We start from the raw sequence: 18,712 nt of genomic DNA, 5'->3' as shown, positions 1-18,712 counted from the left end.
ATACTCATGTGACTTTATTATTTTGTCTGAGAAATGCTTTGTATAGTTCATAGTCTTTTCCATCTGTTGAGTTTTTGGGGTTTGAAATGGGGTGGTCAGTCTTGTTGCATGTTACATAGAGGCTTAAGATGAATGCATTTGCTGCTCTTGACTGAATGATTCCATTGATAATTAGATCAAGTTAACTGATACTGCCATTGGGGTCATCTGGATTGCTTATTTTCTGACTATGAAACTCTTAGTTATTGACACAGGGATAGTGAAGCCTCAAATGTCATCTTGAATTTGATTCTTGTGATCAAGGAATGATATGAAACATGATAACCTTTAAATTCGATAATTTAGATGAAACAGCAAATAGTGTTGGAATCGTGTTAGAATTTGTCTTTTCTCTCCTCTATCAGTTTTTGTTGTATACATTTGGTACTCATGATAGATGGTTATGTCGTTAAGATTTCTGTCCTCTTGGATAATTTGTTCTTTCCTCATTTTATCATCACCAATAATCTTGTTTGAAATCAGTGTAGCCAGTCCAGTCTCTTATAATTCAGTTTAGCACGGTATATCTTTTTGCGTCCCTTTATTCTTGAGTCTTGATATCTAATGTTGAGTTTCTTATAGAAAAAAATGTTCTAAGTATCCTTAGTTTATGAGAATGAGCCATGGAGTACAATTAGGCCCAAGAAAATAGGTATTGAGTTACAGTACTGTAAGGGGAGATGTATCAGGGGGCTCATTGACAGAAGGCTGATCCTAGGCGTCAGCAAGATTTGGGCCAGAAGAATACACAGAAAGACAGAGAGAGAAAGAGAGACAGACAGACAGACAGACAGACAGTTATGTGTGTGCATATGTATACACATACACACATATGAAAACAACACATGTACACAACACATACACACACGTACACATACATGTGCACACACATGTATACACAACACGTGCACGCACAGGTGCACACAGGTGCACACATGTACATGTGTACACACACACCCATGCACATGTGCACGTGCATACCAGGACAAAAATTACATCTTCTGTGCCATACTACACCTGCTTATCTCTAAGCAGTGGCACATGTGGTGATGGAGTCTGGTCATAAAGTTCTACAGACCGCTCTAAGGAGATTTTTAGTCCATTTGTAGTGGGCTGGGAAGGTAGAGAGGGAAACCGACCAACAATCATGGCAGTTACTGCTCGTGTGGACCCAAGTCGAGTTTGGTTGAATCCATATTTGGGATTGTGTTTGCTTGTAGCAATGTTACCAGAATCTTCAAATTACTTATTGTTCTTGATTTTATTTCTTTTCCAGAATTGGACCTCCCTGAATGTTCTTCAAAGAACCTGAAATTTTAGTTCTTTTGCTAGGATTTGCAGTTCCTGAGTGACATCCTGCTATGGCCATGTAGGATGCGTGGACACAGAGAAAAATCCCATATAATTTGACAATATGAACCCTAAATTTTGTGACTGAAACAGTCACAAATTTGTCTTCTCTGTCACAAGTTCTACTCCCCTATCCACCTTCTCCCTTGTTTCCTTCTCTGAGAGCACAAGTCTGTAGATCTGTTTGCCCAGGACTGATGAGTATGGTTTATGAACCAAGGGAACAGAAGGCTGGTAAGCAGGCTGGTGGGGGAGGGAGGGTGTCATTCTCTCAGTGGGCGTAAGGCGTTGGTGCAGCCTTTCCTCCATCACAGAGGAGGCCCTGGGTGCATTGCTTTACTATGGTTAGTTATAGTTATGATTAGTTATAGTTATGGTTAGTTACAGTTTACCTCTGTTGGAGCCTGGTGGGACTCCTCCATGTAAAGTGTGTCAAGGTGTGGTGGTTTGAATATGCTTGGCTCAGGGAGCAGCACAATTAGAGGTGTGGCCTCGTTGGAGAAGGTGTGTCACTGTGGGGGTGGGTTTGGAGACCCTCTTCCTAACCACACGAGAGCCAGTCTTCTCCTGTTTGCGGTTGGATCAAGATGTAGAACTCTCAGCTCCTCCAGCACCATGCCTGGATGCTGTCATGCTTCCTGTTATGATGATCTCAGAACTTGTAAGCTGGCCCCAATTAAATGCTGTCCTGTATAAAAGTTGCCTTGGTCATGTGTCTGTTCACAGCAATGGAAACCTTGACTAAGACACAAGGTGAGGGGGAATTAATCACTCCCCGGCTAGTTCCCACATTGCCTCCAGTAATGTGCAGTCACTGGTGATGGCTTTCTGTAAACGTGTAAGTCCCTTGTTCCCCGACTCAGGGAATTACTCACTGACTATGGCTCTGACTGTGACTCTGTGCAGAGTTTGGTATGATGGTTTACCTGGACGACTTCTCTCATTACACTCAGAAAACTTACGGCCCCATATCTTAGTTTAGTTTTTCTTTTAATTTTTTTAAAGCTTAGTATTTCTTTTAATGTTTTTAAGCCTAATTTTTCTTTTAAAAACAATTTAAAGCTCTTTCTTATTTTAAGGATTGGCGTGATTACTTTTTAGCTTTCTCAGCATCAACTGAAGCCAGAAATCCACTTGGAATTATAGTTCATACTATGGGTTTCTCCCTGATTGTAATTACAAATTTAAAAAGCCTTACAAATGTATAACCATATAAACTTTTTTTTATTTCACTCAATTTTTGTAGAGATTTATCTTAAGTTGTGTGTTTACCTGTGTGGTTGTATGCACATGTGAGTGCAGTACCTGTGGAGGTGTTGGAGCCTCTGGAACTGAAGATACAGGTGGCTGTGAACTGCCAGTGTGAGTGTCGGATGATGAGGTCATGACCTACACAAGGTCAACAGGCTCTCTTAACCAACCAACCATCTCTCCTGTCTTGGGATGTTTTGATTGTCTATACACATCACCTGGGATTTAGCATTGTTTTTGCATTTCTCAGCATTTCTATAAAGAAGATGCTAGGTATATAATCTTGAGACAGATTCTTTCCCTGTCTGTATCCAGATTCCTTGTTGATAATATAGAGATAGCCATGAAGATTAGCAGCATAAACACACATACTCACAGGGCTTTCAGCCTTAAGGTTTTAAATGTGTATTTTATGTGTGTGTATGTGCATTGTGTGGTGGTGCTGGTGGGACTGGGTGACCATTGAGGCCAGAACGGGGGTCTCAGATCCCCATGGAGCTAGAGTGAGAACCCATCTGTGAGCTGCCTGGTGTGGGCACTGGGAACTTCAGTTTCCTGCAGGAACAGTGAGTGCTCTTAACTACTGAGCCACCTCTTTAACTGCAAGTGTTCATTTCTTGTTATCGCTTTTATGGAACATGCTGCTCTCAAGAAAATAAAGTTCGTCAAAGGGAGGAGAAGCCCTTGGTCCTGAGAAGGCTCAGTGCCCCAGTATAGGAGAATACCAGGCAGGGAAGCAGGAGTGGGTGGCTTGGTGAGCAGGGGAGGTGGATATGGGATAGGGCGTTTTCGGAGGGGAAACCAGGAAAGGGTATAACATTTGAAATGTAAATAAAGAAAATATCTAATAAAAAAGAATCCAACAAAAAACTATATATACATAGTATTATGAATTCTATTATATATAAAATATACTTCCATAAAATATTAAATATTTTGTTTTTAAAGAGCTAATGAGCAATCAGTAATACCTGACTCTTGCAGTTTCCATTACCAATTTTAGTAAGGAAATTAGGCTTAAAAAAAAGAGAGAGAGAAAATAAAGATACTTTCTAAAAATTTACTTCTCACTTCTAGATTCTTAGTGTTCGAATTCTCTGCTCTTTGCCCTGAGCCGGTGGCTAAGGTGGCCCCAGTCTCCCAAGGCTTTGCCAGACCAGGTGCCTTTGCCCTGTGTGCAGGGCCAGAGATCATTAAATCAGTTCCTCTGAAGTCTGTCTCCCCTCCCACTTTGCCAGAAGCATGAAGCAGCACAGACAATGGCAGGGATCAGTCAGACATGAAAGTGGCCCCTGGAGAAAGAAAGTTTTCTTTTTTCTTTTTACAATGTATGGAAATTTACACACACACACACACACACACACACACACACTCGGGTGTGTGCACAGCTTTCAGCTGTCACTTATGACAGAAACATTGTATCTTAAAAGACCTCACGTTGTTTACTTAAGTGTTATGTTCACAGGCATTAATCCCCTCTCAGTGTCCAGGGCCCCGCTGAGGTCTTGGAGCTTAGAAGGAAGCTGGGTGAACAATTTTAAAAAGCTCTTGCATGCTTTGGAGCTGTATAACCATAGGCCGATTTCTAAAATTCCATTTGCAGCAAGGCCAAGGCTAGTAGTTCTGACAGTGCCTTAGGGGAGCTTTCTCCTCTGCAACCAGTGGCACAGAATGATTATGAACTCAGACGCAAAGCCTGGTCCACTGAAGGAAATTCGACTTAAAAGGGCTCTGCATCTTAAAAACGTCTGCGTGGAGACATCCCATCGGCTGGTTTTATGCATTTCTACATAGGGGAGAGAACAGATCTTGTCTATAAGTCTTAATTTCTTATGTTTTCCTTGTTTTTGATTCTTTGAGTCTATTTCACTTTTTACAGTGGTGTTTCCCTTCTGTTAAATGTGTGTTGCATTTCACACATGTAGGAAAGTCTCTGTGGTTTAATGTTGCTTTGCTGTTTGTGCAACACGCCAAGTGACAGCATGTGCTCCTCTGATTCAGCCCCTCCAGGGCTCCAATCTCTTGCACTAGCCCAGTCTCTTACCATCTCACTGAAGGCTCTTGTTCAGGCAGAGGCTGGAGCTATAGCTCCCTGGGGAGGTATAGCTCCCTGGGGAGAGTACACACACACACACACACACACACACACACACACAGCCCTAGCCAGCACTGGACATGGTAACACATACCTGTAACCCCAAATGGAAGCCGGAGTATCAAAAGTTCAAGGTCATCTTAGGCCACAAATCAAGGTCAAAGCCGTTCTTTTGAGACTCTGTCTCAAAAATAAATTAATGAATAAAATAAGTAAGTAAGCAAACTTCCCAAGAATCAACAATTAACTTCATTATTTCTGGGAGGGTTAACCACATTTATTCTGACAAAGTCATTGTATTTTTGTAAGCTGATAGAGTTGAGTACAACTCTAAAGATTACATCATCTTTAAAGATTACAAGGTGCTTTTGTAGCTGTTATTTCATGTTATCTTACTGTAATAAATGAGCAAGACAGATGAATATCTTAATATAGAAATGGCTACAACTAGATCTGCATGCTCTTAGAGTGTTGTGGGTTGTTGAAGCACTCGCCGCAGGGATAGAATTTTTTTTTTTAAGTATTTTAAGAAATTAGCTCTATGCATGTGCACATCCATGTGCCGGTATGCACATCTGAGTGCATGTGTGTAGAGATCATGGGAAGCCTCTGGGGACTTGGTTCTCTCCTACAACCCTGAGGGTCCAAGGATCAAGCTCAGGCTATGAAGAAGTCTGCACAAACACTCCCCTCCCTAGTGAGCCATATTGCTTCCCCTGAGGAATACTTTTGTACCACAGCCCATGGATCTGTTGAGATGTATCTAGGATTTTCATTCCAAAGAGAAACAGCCAAAGCCTGTTCTTTTTCATGCATAGAGTTTTCTGGGTGCAGGGTCCCGAAAATATGGAACTGACTCTGAACTAGTAGAAACCCCTTACCATCTGTGGAAGGTCTTTTCTGACCACACTCCTTCATCTTTAAACATTGACTTGCTTCCTGATTTTTAGGGTCTTGTTTCTTTCTTCCTTTGCTCGCTATCTTGCTCCTGTAGGATGTGTGACTTCTAATGAGAACAGGATTATTGTTTTAACTAATCACTGCATCCCCGGCACCAGCAAGCAGTTGAGGTTCCGTGTGTTTCCCCTTTGTGGCTTGCGTTCCAGGCTTTGTCTGAAGAAGCATCAGGGTCATGGTCTCTTAGGTGGCTGCTGTATTGGCCTTTCGGGAGCTTGCCCACAGGACACAGTAAAACTCATCTTCAGAAACAATGCCAGCTTCAGCTGTGAGCCTCGCCTCCATCGAGACTCATGCCCGACAGTCAGCATTTTCTCCCCATTTGTGTAGTTAATCTACATCATTTCTCTGTCCCCCAGGCATGGGTGTGGCAGTCATGGGACAGCCTGGTTGGTAGAGAGTGGCTGTCTGGTTCACTGTACCTGAAGGTACTTCCTCGATTATGGAGTTGAAACTGTGTGGGCTCTGGACCACTTTTTCGGCTATACAGCCAGGCCTTCTACTCTCAGCCCTTGACACGTCTACGGTGCAGGAACCATCTTTATTTGGGATGACCATCAGCCACACCATGACTCTGAAATTTGATTGGCAGGCCACCTAAGGTGATATCGAAATCTAGGCCTTGTAATTTATACTCATGCTCAATATTACCTCCAGTCTAGCTTACTTTATTCTATATAGAAGAGAACAGGTGGCCATTAACTTCATCTCAGAAAAACTGAGTGGTTACTTAGTCATTTTTACCCACCCTGTCCCATCCTTCTGCTCCCATTTTAGCACCCCACTATTGATTTACGACATCATCTGTGGAATGTGTCACTTTTGGTTCCCCAGCTCACAAACCCTCTTTAAAATGACCTGTCCCCTGGTATTTTACCCATGGAAGGCCAAATCAGGGAAATTGGCCTTTTCTGATGCTAACTGAAAGACTTCTCATCTTTTTGAAACCTACCACAACACCTTTTAACTATGAATAGTATCAGAGGCCCATCCGAAAGTACATTTCCCCCTTTTAACAGTGCTATACTGGAGTCTGTCCTCTGATCCCTATCCTGTTTTGGACAAACTATCTCATTGTCTCTGTGGAGTAAATCCTTTACGGGGCTTCATATGTTGTGATTTCTTCCTAGAGGAAAATGAGAAACCCGTCAGTGGCCCTAGCTGTATCCATATGTGCTCATTAATAGTTAATAGTTAAATTAGCTAAAAAAAAAAAAATCAGCTGTATTGTGCGGTCAGAGAGATGCGTGAGATGAGGGAAATGACTCCTGAGCCAATCTCATAAGCAGATTCTGTTCATCTTTGCCTGGGGAGACCCAAGAACATGTTTCTTCACCACAGATAGGACACCGGAAGCAGCAAGGAAGTGATGGCACCCGGGTCTGTCTTAGTGAACCAGTGTGCTACTGGCGCTACCCATGGGAGCATGTGTGACTGCTAGGCAGCAATGAAAGCTACATCTTTGGAGCTCACTGTTCAAACTGCGTGGAAGAGTCAAAATCCACGGTACAGTCTCTGCTCTGAGGTGCCCTTCTTGCTGTTTATATAACCCAGGGTAGGATCTAGTGAATCTTGTAGCTTTGTGAACTTCCTGAGCCTTGTAAGCTTGGTGGTTGAATCTCATGAGCACACCCTCCAGGAGGGGTTGTCTCAATTCTGAGGAAACAGCTGCACAACAGTAGAATAGTAATCATTCTGATGACACTATCTCAGAGAAAATATGTCTGGAAAGAGTCATTTCACTAGGCAGAGAGCTTGGTGTAAAGTACATTAAGGTAATGTGGTTTTAAGAACAAAAACAAAATGTTTAACCTATTGATTAAATTTTAAATGTAAGCCAAACATGACATGCATATCTGTGATCCCAGCAGTCAGGTGGCTGAGTGAGCCCAAGGCATGCCAGGGTTACAGGGCAAGTTTCAGGCTAGTCCTGTGTTAAATAAATAGATGATAGATAGATAGATAGATAGATAGATAGATAGATAGATAGATAGATGATAGATAGATAGATAGATAGATAGATGATAGATGATAGATAGATAGATAGATAGATAGATAGATAGATAGATAGATAGATGGTAGATAGGCAGGGGATAGATAGATAGATGATAGATGATAGATAGACAGGATAGATAAATAGATGATAGATGATAGATAGATGATAGATAATAGATAGACAGGATAGATAGATGATAGATAGATAAATGATAGATAGACGGGATAGATAAATATATGATAGATGATAGATGGTAGATAGATGATAGACAGATAGATAGATAGATGATAGATGATAGATGGTAGATAGATAGATGATAGATGATAGATGGTAGATAGATAGATGATAGATGATAGATGGTAGATAGATAGATGATAGATAGATAGACAGATGATAGATAGGCAGGGGATAGATAGATGATAGATGATTGATAGATAGGTAGATAGATATATGATAGATAGATGATAGATAGGCAGGGAATAGATAGATAATAGATAGACGGGATAGATAAATAGATGATAGATAGATGATAGATAGATGATAGATAGACAGATAATTAGATAGATAGATAGACAGACAGACAGACAGATAGATAGATGCTAATGTAGCTCAGTGATAACATGTTTATGTGTCATGCATGAGGCCCTGGGTCCAATCTCCAGTTACGCAAAGATATTCATTCAGTCAGAATTCCAAGAAGATGGGGCCAGAGGCCCCAGATATCTTCAGATGGAGAAGTGAGTTGGTCTCTCCAAACAATTTGCTGTTATTAAAGCAAGGACATTTTTAGTGATTTTTTTTAAAAACTAACTTCTTTGTTGTATATGTATTTCCAACTTTAATTTGCCTGATGCCCGACATGTGTCATGTATGTTTAAATTGGCAATATTTTACTAAATGTCTGAAGGAAACAGAAGAACCAAGCGTCATCATCACTTCACAGATTCAAACACTTGGCACTAGTGGGACTTGAACTTGAAATATGTGATCTTGGGCCACCAAGATGGCTCAGAGGGGAAGGGTGCTTCTTGCCATTTCTAATGACCTGCAGTTGACTCCCAGGACCCACACAGTAGAAGAAGAGAACCCATTCCTGCAAGTTGCCCTCTGAGATCCCCCTCCACACACATGTCTGCATATTTATATATATGTGCATATGTATATACATATATACATACATATATTATGAATGTGATTGACAGCATATATGTACATGTATATATGTATATATATGTAAATGTATATGAGGGCTAAACTTATTGGGGCAATTTGTATATTAAGAAAGACAATTCAATATTTTCTCTTTACTCCTGAAAAGTTCATTCCTGTATCCAGTGAAATATGACCATATAGACTCTTCATTTACTCCTCCCAACTCTCCCCTACTTTCCCTGCCAACTTCATGTCTTTAATTCTTTTCCTAGCGGCTGTGGAGCATCCACAGTCGAATCTTACAGGGGCCACAGCCTTAAGAAAGGAATGCATCTCCCTCCGCGGGACCCTCCGTGGGACCCTCCGTTACACTTCTGTCCTCTGTAGGGCTGGGTCCTCAGGACCCTCTACCTCGCCTACACTTCAGCGTGGCAGGGAAGCAGAGCTGCTGGGAATTCGTGGCTGTAATGGTCACATCAGGCCCAGAAGACTGCAGTACATGACACTCCTTCCCATCCCTGGCTCTCAAGAACAACTTTCACATCTAAGCCCCACCCCTCCCACACTGCTACATTGTATCCTCCTTATTCAAAAATGAAATGTGAAAAGTCAAACTGAATGAATGAATGAATGAATGAACGAATAATAGAAGCAGCCCGTAGATTAAGGGACAAGATGTGGGGATGTGGTGAAGGCACACTGTTGCATTTGACTAGAACTAATTGTGTTATTCCCTCTGGTTCTTGTCCCAGGAAGGAAAAAAATCAACAGTGAGTGTAATAAATCCCTTTCGCTAATGAGAGCAGCGTGGTTGTGGTTTGGAGTTTATAAAGTATCTGGGCTTTCTACATTATTTCCTTTTTAGAACTGGGTCTGACATGAAAAAGTTCTTTCTAAAATCTGTACCCAAGTGGATAAGTTTTTAAAAATTAGATTTTTTAAAATGTTTATGCGACTTCCCTTTTTGGTCAGCTTCAGCTATAGAAACCATGGTAGGCGGCCCAGCCAAATGTTTTTAAGCAGTTCAATTTGGTCCGGCTCTTGGTTGTTAATACTGCACTACCGATCTTTAATTTGTGGAACCACAGGGGAACATTTAAATGAAAGAACACTCAATTTCATAGTAGTTTCTAAATGAAAACATATGTATCTGTAATAGGCTTTCAAAAGTTTTGTGTGTTTTTTTTCAAGGCGAGCTTAGTGTGTGGCATCTCTCAGGCATAGGGGTGTAGATTTGTTTTTATTTACTTGTAGGCACTCACTCTGTAGCCCAGGGTAGCCCAGAACTCAGAATATAGGCTGGTCTTGAATGGCAAGTACCCCGCTTTAGTCTTCTGAGTTGTGGAATGCCCAGCATGCACCACTGTGCTCAGTACTCTTCCTGGGATTTTATTATTGCGGTTGTGTACTTGATGTCTGTTTATGGTGAGTGTCTGGTCAGAGGAGCGTTTGATAGATGGTTCTCCTTTTTCACCAAAGTCATGCCTATAACATGCTTTGACCAGTTTAGCTATCTCGCCTTGGGCAGGGCATATGTGCGGGTGCAGAATCTTATACTGTAACTCAAGTCAGCCTGAAGTAATCCAAACTGGCCTTGAATTCACAGCAATCTTCCTGTCTCAGCCTCCTAACTGGTAGGAAAACAGGCAACTTTTTCCAGTTTTCCTTAGGGGGCTCCTTAAGTCAGGAATAGTTAATATTCAGGATGGCCGATGTCAAGACAAGGCATGCTGGGAGGTTATAAAGCATGCCGGGAGACTGTGGGGCATGCTGGGACTTCCGAAAATATGCGGGGAGCTTGAGAAGCATCCTGGGAGCTGTCCGTAGTTACCGTTCCTTCCTTAGATGACACCAGATGTCATATTTAGGGAAAAGAGAGAAGAAGGAAAACTTCACTTTTATAAAGTGAGCTGATTTTAGAGTTCCTGGCCCAAAATTGACATGTAACTCGTTTCTGGGGAGAGTTAAAAATAGCCCCAGGAAAAACAAACCCTTCCTCTATCTCAAGTTCTTATCAAATGTTTTCGGGTTCCTTTGAAGGAAGGTCAGGGTCTTGAGGCCATAGCTGCTGAAGTTAGATCAACATTTAATACGATGCTCCTGCCACTGGGAGGAGATTGGGACCCTACCCTAATTTAAACCATGGAAACAGAGAACCTGTCACTGGGAAGGGGCTGCATTTGCTCTCTACTTTCACCCATCGATAACTTCCTCTCAGAGTTTACCATGCTTTGCTTTGGGCTGAATGACTGTCTCCCCCAGAGCTGAGTTGATGCTGAACTTCCCAACGCAGAGTTTGGGTGACCTGCCTGGGTCAGCATGGGGTGTGGCTCTGGTGAGCAGAGTCCTAGAGCTCTGTCAAGGACTGGGGTGAGGCAGGTTGTCTCCCCCAATCTGTGTCTCTGGTTTTCCCACTCCCAAGTTTGATGATGTGAGGCCCTCCTAATAGAAGAAGCAGCCATTTATTTTTGGCTTGTAGTTCCCAAAGAGAGCGATAAATAAACCTCTTTATATACTGCACTGGGTCTGATATTCTGTTGTAGTAACCAGTAAGTGGCGACTTCTCATTGTTAGATTCCCAAGTATCTTTGCTGTTTTAACACCTATAAGTGTACAGATCCTCCAATGGAACTCATGCACATAGGGCAGTAACTAATACTGCATACCAATAACTCATTTTAATAGCACTTCACCAATATCTCCAGATATACTCGAGGATATGCATATATGCACATTGAAAGACAGTATGACAAAATCACTGAGTTTTGATTTGAACCCATACTCTATTCCTTTTGGCCCAACCTTCTGGTACTTACATAATTCTTCATGTTTGCTATTGTGCTGGTGAAATGATAGAATAAAAATCATGTAACTCATGGGCTCACTGTGAGGATTATTTATTTATTTATTTATTCTTTCTTTCTTTCAGAGACAGAGTGTTATGGAGTACTGATGTCTTGGAACTTGTAACATAGCCCAGGATAGTTTTGAACTTGTGAACTTTCAATCTCAGTTTCTCAATTATGAGGATGACAGATATGCTTGACCACATCTGACTGACTCCATGAGTTAGCATATGTAAAGAGCAGTACCTGTGCAAGACTATGAATTTAAAAGCCTAACTTTTAAATTATATATGTATATTATAAAATATATACACATATATTAATTACATGGGTAAGAATGTGTATATATAATACGGAATTGCCTAGTCTACAAAATAAGATAATGTCATATTTACTGTTTAAAACCCTGAAAAAATATTTATGTATTTTCCCCCACTTATGGTATACATGTAGATTCTTGGGAATTACACAGTTATCCAAAGTCCAAGGTGAATGAGATTATCAATATAACTCATGTCTGGAATTTATATCCTATAAAATTTTGTATTTTACTATGCTGTTGCAGTGTTGGGAATGGAGGCTAGAGTTTTCTACATGGCAGACAAGGGCTCTACCCAGGAGCTACATGACCAACCTTAGTCATTTTAAGTGTCCATATGCTGTCCTGCGCTAATACTTACACTGCAGACCGGCACTGCCACGGAACAGGGCGAGTCGAGGGGAAGCGGGATGGACTGGCTTGGGGCTCGCCGAGGCTGGTGTGCATTGAGTGTAGTGAGTACCACATAGCGGGGCTCTGGGCACATCCCCAGCCTTGCCAGGCTTCCCTTCCCTCCTCTGCAGAGCAGGGGTGTCGCACTTCTTGCAAGTTTGTCACGAGAAGGAGAGAAAAGAACACATTCAAGAAACACTTGGCTAAGAATCCAGGATGTAGTACATGCTTGATAAATGGAAACATTGATGTTCAACATGACAGCCCCACTTTCAGTGTGTGTGTGTGTGTGTGTGTGTGGTGTGTTGTCACAAGCTTAACACAAACATCCCATTGGAAATTTTCAATCAACTCTGCTGTTGCTATATAATAATCAAGACTTGGTCTGCAGGGCATGTGGTTTCAATAACTGGAAGAGACCGGGAGCTTGCGGTCTTCTCTCTACTAGCCGGGTCCTTCTGTCTGCAGGACATCTTGGCCCCGAAGCTGTAACACTGAGGAGCCAGAGCTGAAGCCCTGGGCTGCTCTGCATGGTTGGGACCCGAGGGGAGAGAGTCTGCTTCAACCTCCTTTCTTCATGCAGTTTGTTCTAGAAAGCTCAAATCCCTGTGGAAATTAATATAATGTGACAATACTTTACAGAGGTTATGCATATTCTGATTGGTTCCATAAGGGCCTAGTACTTTGTAATTGGTCTTAATTTGCCTTTTGCTAATTGTTTGGAGGAACTAGGCCTGACCCGGCAATAGCCAATTTTTGAACGTCTATGCATTAGAAGAATAGAACGTCCTACACACAACAAGAACTATTTGTATTTTAAGATTTATTTTTAATTATCTGTATGTGTCTGCATGTCTGTGCATGTGTGTGCTGATGCCCAGAGGTGTCATATTTTACTGCAGCTGGAGTCACAGCAAGCTGACTGGTGTGGATGCTGGGAACCGAACTCAGGTCCTCTCTCTTGTAAGCGCAGTACACACTCTTAATGGCCGAGCCATCTCTACAGCCCAAGAGAACTCCTCAGACGGAAAGCAGTACTTTGATTGAAGGTAGAGGGCAATTATCACTGAGTTGTTGACCACACCTGCAAATGACTGATAGGAGGACAGAGAGCCTGTGGAGAGAACGGAAACATATGGAAGATGTTTTATTCAAACACAGATTTTTTTTTTCAGTATTGGGAAGCCACATTAGTCCAAGAGTTTCATATTTTTATTATTGTGATCATTATTATTTCAATTCTCTGAGGAAACAGTAAATGTGTTTAAGGATTCACAGCAAGACAGCTGTATCCAGGCCTGTACCTGAGTGGCAAGCAATCACCCAGTGTATAAATTCTCAGCACAGGAAATTCAGAGCCCCCCACGAAAGCTCTGGGCTTATTGGATTGTTCCCTTAATTACTGGTCCCTGTGCTATCAAATATTTGTTGAAGGGGATGCTTTTTTTTTCTTTTTGTGGGAGTGGATAATGGCTGTGTTTACACTTTGAAATTTCTGCCTCGGAGTTATTAAGATTTGCATTTCTCACTTTTCTACCGAGGGAAAGGTGTTTAGCCATTTTTAGAAAGCAGGTACGAAATAATCAATTGTCTAAACGTCTCCTCCCCAGAAACTTTCCACTCTAGACAAGTGCAAAAATCCCAGGTATCAGCAACTCCCCCACCTGCCATGGATAGAAGGGGCAGGAAGGAAATGTGCTTTTCAAGGCTGTGGGTGTCATGGTTTCTTAGCCTCCTAACAACTCCCCTGTAGACAATGGCCAGGGAATAAGTCAGGGGGCGGGGCGGGGCGGGGCGGGGGGAGGGGGGCGAGAGAGCTGGCCTTTGAAAGGTCCTGAGCCTGATGCCCAAGATGTTGCAAGGGCCCTGCTCCTGCAGGCCCAGGAAGAACAAACAACAGGGTTATTGATTTCCAGGTAGCCTTGGTGCACTCTGGGAATGCCTGGGAGTGCCTGGGGACACCGTGCAGGTCATGAATGCTCCTCCCAAGGGAATCACAGACAAGGAGATGGAGAACACACAAGCCCATGAAAGCCAAAGAAGAGAAAGGGACACATGAGAAAGAAGAAAAGAAAAGAAAGGAAAGGAAAGGATAAGAAAAGAAAAGAAAAGAAAAGAAAAGAAAAGAAAAGAAAAGAAATGTAATCGCTTCTCGGCCTTTTGGCTAAGATCAAATGTAGAAATGTATTCCTAGAATTGTTTTTATTGGAGCCCCTTTGCCATCACCCCTGTCCAGTCCTGGCTACCTGAACACCCGCTCCACTGGGTCCCATGCAGGAGTCCTTATCTCTGCTCAAGCCTGGCTAGAGATTTCTTGGAGATCCCCTCTCCAGTGGCCCTGTTCCCCCCTCCCCCCCCCCCCCCGCCGTGCAACCCTTTTAAGTCAGTGAAAGCAGGAAGAGCAGGGCTGAGAGCGGCAGTGTGGGAGCTGTCCGTGAACACCTTCCCTCAGGCCCGGCTTCTGTCGGGCCATTCACCCGCTGGATTTCAGCTGGGGGTGATGTAACTTGCGCTCCGGAGTGGCACAGCTCTGGAACCCAGTTCCTCATCTAGCCCTTAAAAATCAATCCCAGGTTCTTGGGCATCGGGTGATTTTTTTTTCTCTTGGCTGAATACACTCAGAATCAAAGCAGTTCACTCACCCCTGAGGCATAAATGAGAGCTTCTAAACTTTTCCCTCACCCCTCTACCCCAAGGAGTAGGTGGGTGCAGAGCGCGAGCAAAAGGCAGCGGGGACCCGGGAGTAAAGCCTGCCCCTGGAAAGGCAGTAGTGGCTTTAAAACCTGAACCTTCCAGCAGCGATCCAGCCAGGGTCTGCTGACCACTTAAAAGGTTCCACGGACACCCGCAGACCCCCACGCACGTCTCCGGAACATATGGCGCAAGCCTGTTTGCACATGGGGAGTGGGTGCAGGAGGGACAGGGTGGGGGCGAGCAGGGCGAAGAAGTTGACAAAGGGGACTTGACCAGACACGATCGCGCAGGGATAGAAGCGAGCTCCCCCCTCCTAACCCTCCTCCTTCCACTCCTGCCATTTCGTCTGATCGCTCCTTTAAGCAGAGGGCAGATTAAAGGGGAAAAAAAAATTCCTGCACGGTGTGGGCGATCGGTGCGTTATTTACAAGCCAGTTGGGTTGCAGCAGAGCGGGAGGATCATCAGAGGGGGCTCCCTGGCTTCGGATGCCGGCGCGCGGCCGCAGGCAGGAGGTCAGGGTGGACTGTGGGTTGGGGTGGGGGGGACGACCTGCAGCGATCCGGGCGCCCGCCCCGCGCCGCCCCCGCTCCGCCGCACCCCGGGGCGCGCGCCGGCCACGGTCACCGGCCGCTGGAGCGCTGCCCTCGCCTCCCCCATTGTTCCCAGTTGTCTTTTTCGCCTTTTGTTATTTATTTCCACCAGCATTGTGTTGTCTCCGAAGCGGCCTCATGACCAGCTGAGGGATTTTACTTCGTCCTTGAGGGAGAGAGAGAGCAAAAGAGAGCGAGAGAGGGAGCCAGAGGTTGGGGTGGGGGGGTGGAAGAGAGAGAGAGAGAGAGAAAGAGAGGGACAGGCGCGCACACACACACACGCGCGCGCACACCCCACACAAACACACCCCGACACAGACACACACAGAGTGCAAAAGGCGAGCCGCCCCATCCCGTCTCCAGGGTTCTCCGAGGCCCCCGCCCGCTGCTGCGCATCCCGCGTCAGAGGAGCGATTAACCAGACCCGGTAAGGTGCGTGAACCGCAGCGTTTTAACTTTGTGGCGCGTCCCGCTGTGGAGGTGCCGGTGGCGGGCAGCCCTCCAAGGCGCCCTGCTCCAGCTGGAGAGCCGCGCAGCCCCAGGGAGGGGGCGCGGGAGTTTGCTCAAGTCCCGGGAGGGGGCTGGGCCCGGCTTCGGGGGAGGCTGCGGGGGGCGCTGTCACCCCCCTTCCGGGAGGGAGGGGGCTGCGATCCACGGGACCGGCCAACTTTATCTGTGCTGCTGTTGGAGGAGCCCGTGTCCTGTTGCCGGTATTGTTTTATAAGTGGTGGCGGTGATGAGCCGCGGGAGGCAAGCGGTGCAGGCGGGGATGAGCCCCAGGCTAGCCTTGTGTAGTTCCAGGGGCAGACCCTCGAACTTGGACAAAATCCCCCGCTCTTGTCTGGAATAGAAAGAGCCCTCTCAGCCCACCCGTCACGTCACCTTCACCCCAGCTCTTCTGTCTTTTTGTTTCGCTTTGCTTTCTGCAATCTCTCTCTCCCTCTATCCGCCTTCAGTCCTCGGAATTTCAGAAATAAGTCTCATCCTTTTGGATTTGAGACATTTCAGAGACCGGAAGCGTTCATTTAATTGCAACTTCTCTCTCTCTCTCTCTCTCTCTCTCTCTCTCTCTCTCTCTCTCTCTCTCCTCTCTCTCTCCTCTCTCTCTCTCTCCATCCCCCCCCCCCCACACACACACACACAAAGTATAAACTACTCACATGCTGTGTCCCTCTCTGCTTGCTCTTCATAGCTATGGTAGGTAGCAAGAAGTAGGGGACAGAGGTCACATGGGTTGAAAGCAAGTTGGATTAGGAAATGTGTGCTTTTGAGAGCAGCAGTTTTTGGAGCTATCAATCGGCCGGCCTTGGATCCACGGGACATAATTCTCATATTTTAATAGACATCTTGCAAAGTGACTGTATTAATAAACTGTTTGGTCTCGGTGCCTAGGAGTGAGAAATGTGAATTCATTTCCAGTCTTCCCTAATCAGCTGAAGCAGGTCAAAATGAGGAAGTGTGTGTTACTGCAGAGCCACACTTCGGGCCCTGGCTGGCCACCCGGGATACTCTGGGTAGTGTAGCCATTGGCTTTCCTGCCTCACAAAAGTTTGGGAATTTATTCTAACCCAGTTGAGATGTTCATAGTATCCAAAAATCAAGAGGAGTTTCTTAAGAAAGGGCACAGGAACAGATTTCCCCAGAGAATCTTTTCTGCTCAGCAGGGCTTTACAGTCAAGGGCAAGACAGGAAAATCTGTGGGATTTTGGGTAATAAGTGTGGGAATCGGCAAGCAGAAGAGACGGCAGTGATTTGTTTTCTTGGTGTTCATAAATAATGGCTTCTAGTAGCACGTGTGTGCGCACACACACTCACACACACACACACACACAGAAATAGTGGCAGGAGACTTATAGACAAGAAACGTTTTTCAATCAGAAAAAGAACAGACTTTGGGGGGCTTGATGGCCAGAAGTGATTAGGTGAAGGGCCAGGTGGTTTTTTAAAGTATACGGAAATGTTTTTACCCCCTAAGTTTGACTTTTATAGCATTTAAAAGGAGGACAATTTCATACTGTACAGAACCACTAAATTTTGATCTGTCTCATTTTAAAGGAATCCGGCTGTCTGCGGAGGGCTGTTTGCACAGATAGGGGAGGAATCTGTTCTCAGAAGCAGATACAGGGAGCCCAGCTTCCAGGGGGTGCTTCTTCCTGATTTAAATATAGCTCCCAGGCCAAAGCCTAGATAAATTCAGCCAAAGTGATTTAAAACATTAAGTGCTTACATCGAAAGTTCTCCTGGGCACCGTGCAAAAAAAAATCTCTTGGAAATTATGCCATCAACTCCTTCCTCCTCAGAACTCTAAGAGATAAAAATCGCAGGCATCACTTAAAAACTGACGCAATCCAGTCTCAAATCCTCAAACTGCCAGGGACTGCTTTGTTTGCCTGAAAGGTGGATCTTTCATCACCAGGGTTGTTTAAAAACATTTAATTGTGGGGGTGGGAAGGGATATGCATAATTATTTAGTTATTTGTGTTAATTATATAGCAGCATCCTGGAGAGAATTTCTTTTTTCTCCACCTCCCCCCTCTTTTCTTTCCAGTAGTTTGCTTATCAAGTTTTTGATGCCCTCTGCTCTCTGGCTAAATTTTTTTCCTTCTGCACCCTGTTTGGATGGGTCATTTCGAGGTATTCTACCAACCGTATAAGCTTCTAGTGCTCGGAGAACGCTTTAGTTCTCAAGACAGAAGCACTGAGTTAGTTTTGTTGTTGTGTTCAGACAGTCCTGGCTGGATGCGTGCTACACACATAAAGGACTCACACCTGCCAAGCTCAGTGGATAAATCACCAGGAGGCTCCTGAGGAACAGCAGTTAGTTCATGTTACCTTAGGCTTGTACGTGTAGACACACATCCTGTTTAGACTGATGTGTGGTCCTGTAAAAGAGAAAATGTATACGTTTTGCACGGACTCTAAGACTCTGTATGCAGAGAGCATACAGAGAAGGTGTCACATGAAAGGAGTGAATTGAGCTTCTTAGCCAGGTATGACAACTTTTTCATGAGTGGGGAGGGGTTTTTTAG

The 18,712-nt window shown here is 44.3% G+C and overlaps 1 protein-coding gene across 7 annotated transcripts in view; it reads left to right on the top strand.

The window, feature by feature from the left end:
• The first annotated feature begins 15,920 nt into the window (after positions 1-15,920).
• Sox5 (SRY-box transcription factor 5) overlaps positions 15,921-18,712 on the top strand; it is a 974,603-nt gene continuing 971,811 nt past the window's right edge. For 6 of the 7 annotated variants that reach the window (XM_052175240.1, XM_052175244.1, XM_052175242.1 and 3 more), the window contains exon 1: positions 15,921-16,115. The gene's annotated coding sequence lies outside the window, so the exon portion shown is untranslated. The remainder of the gene's footprint in view (positions 16,116-18,712) is intronic. The other variant, XM_052175238.1, reaches the window with a different exon arrangement.

The sequence above is a fragment of the Apodemus sylvaticus genome, chromosome 2, assembly GCF_947179515.1.
Source record: "Apodemus sylvaticus chromosome 2, mApoSyl1.1, whole genome shotgun sequence".
Lineage (NCBI taxonomy): Eukaryota > Metazoa > Chordata > Mammalia > Rodentia > Muridae > Apodemus > Apodemus sylvaticus.
Note: the sequence above shows the minus strand (reverse complement) of the source record. Positions and strands in the feature narration are given on the sequence as shown.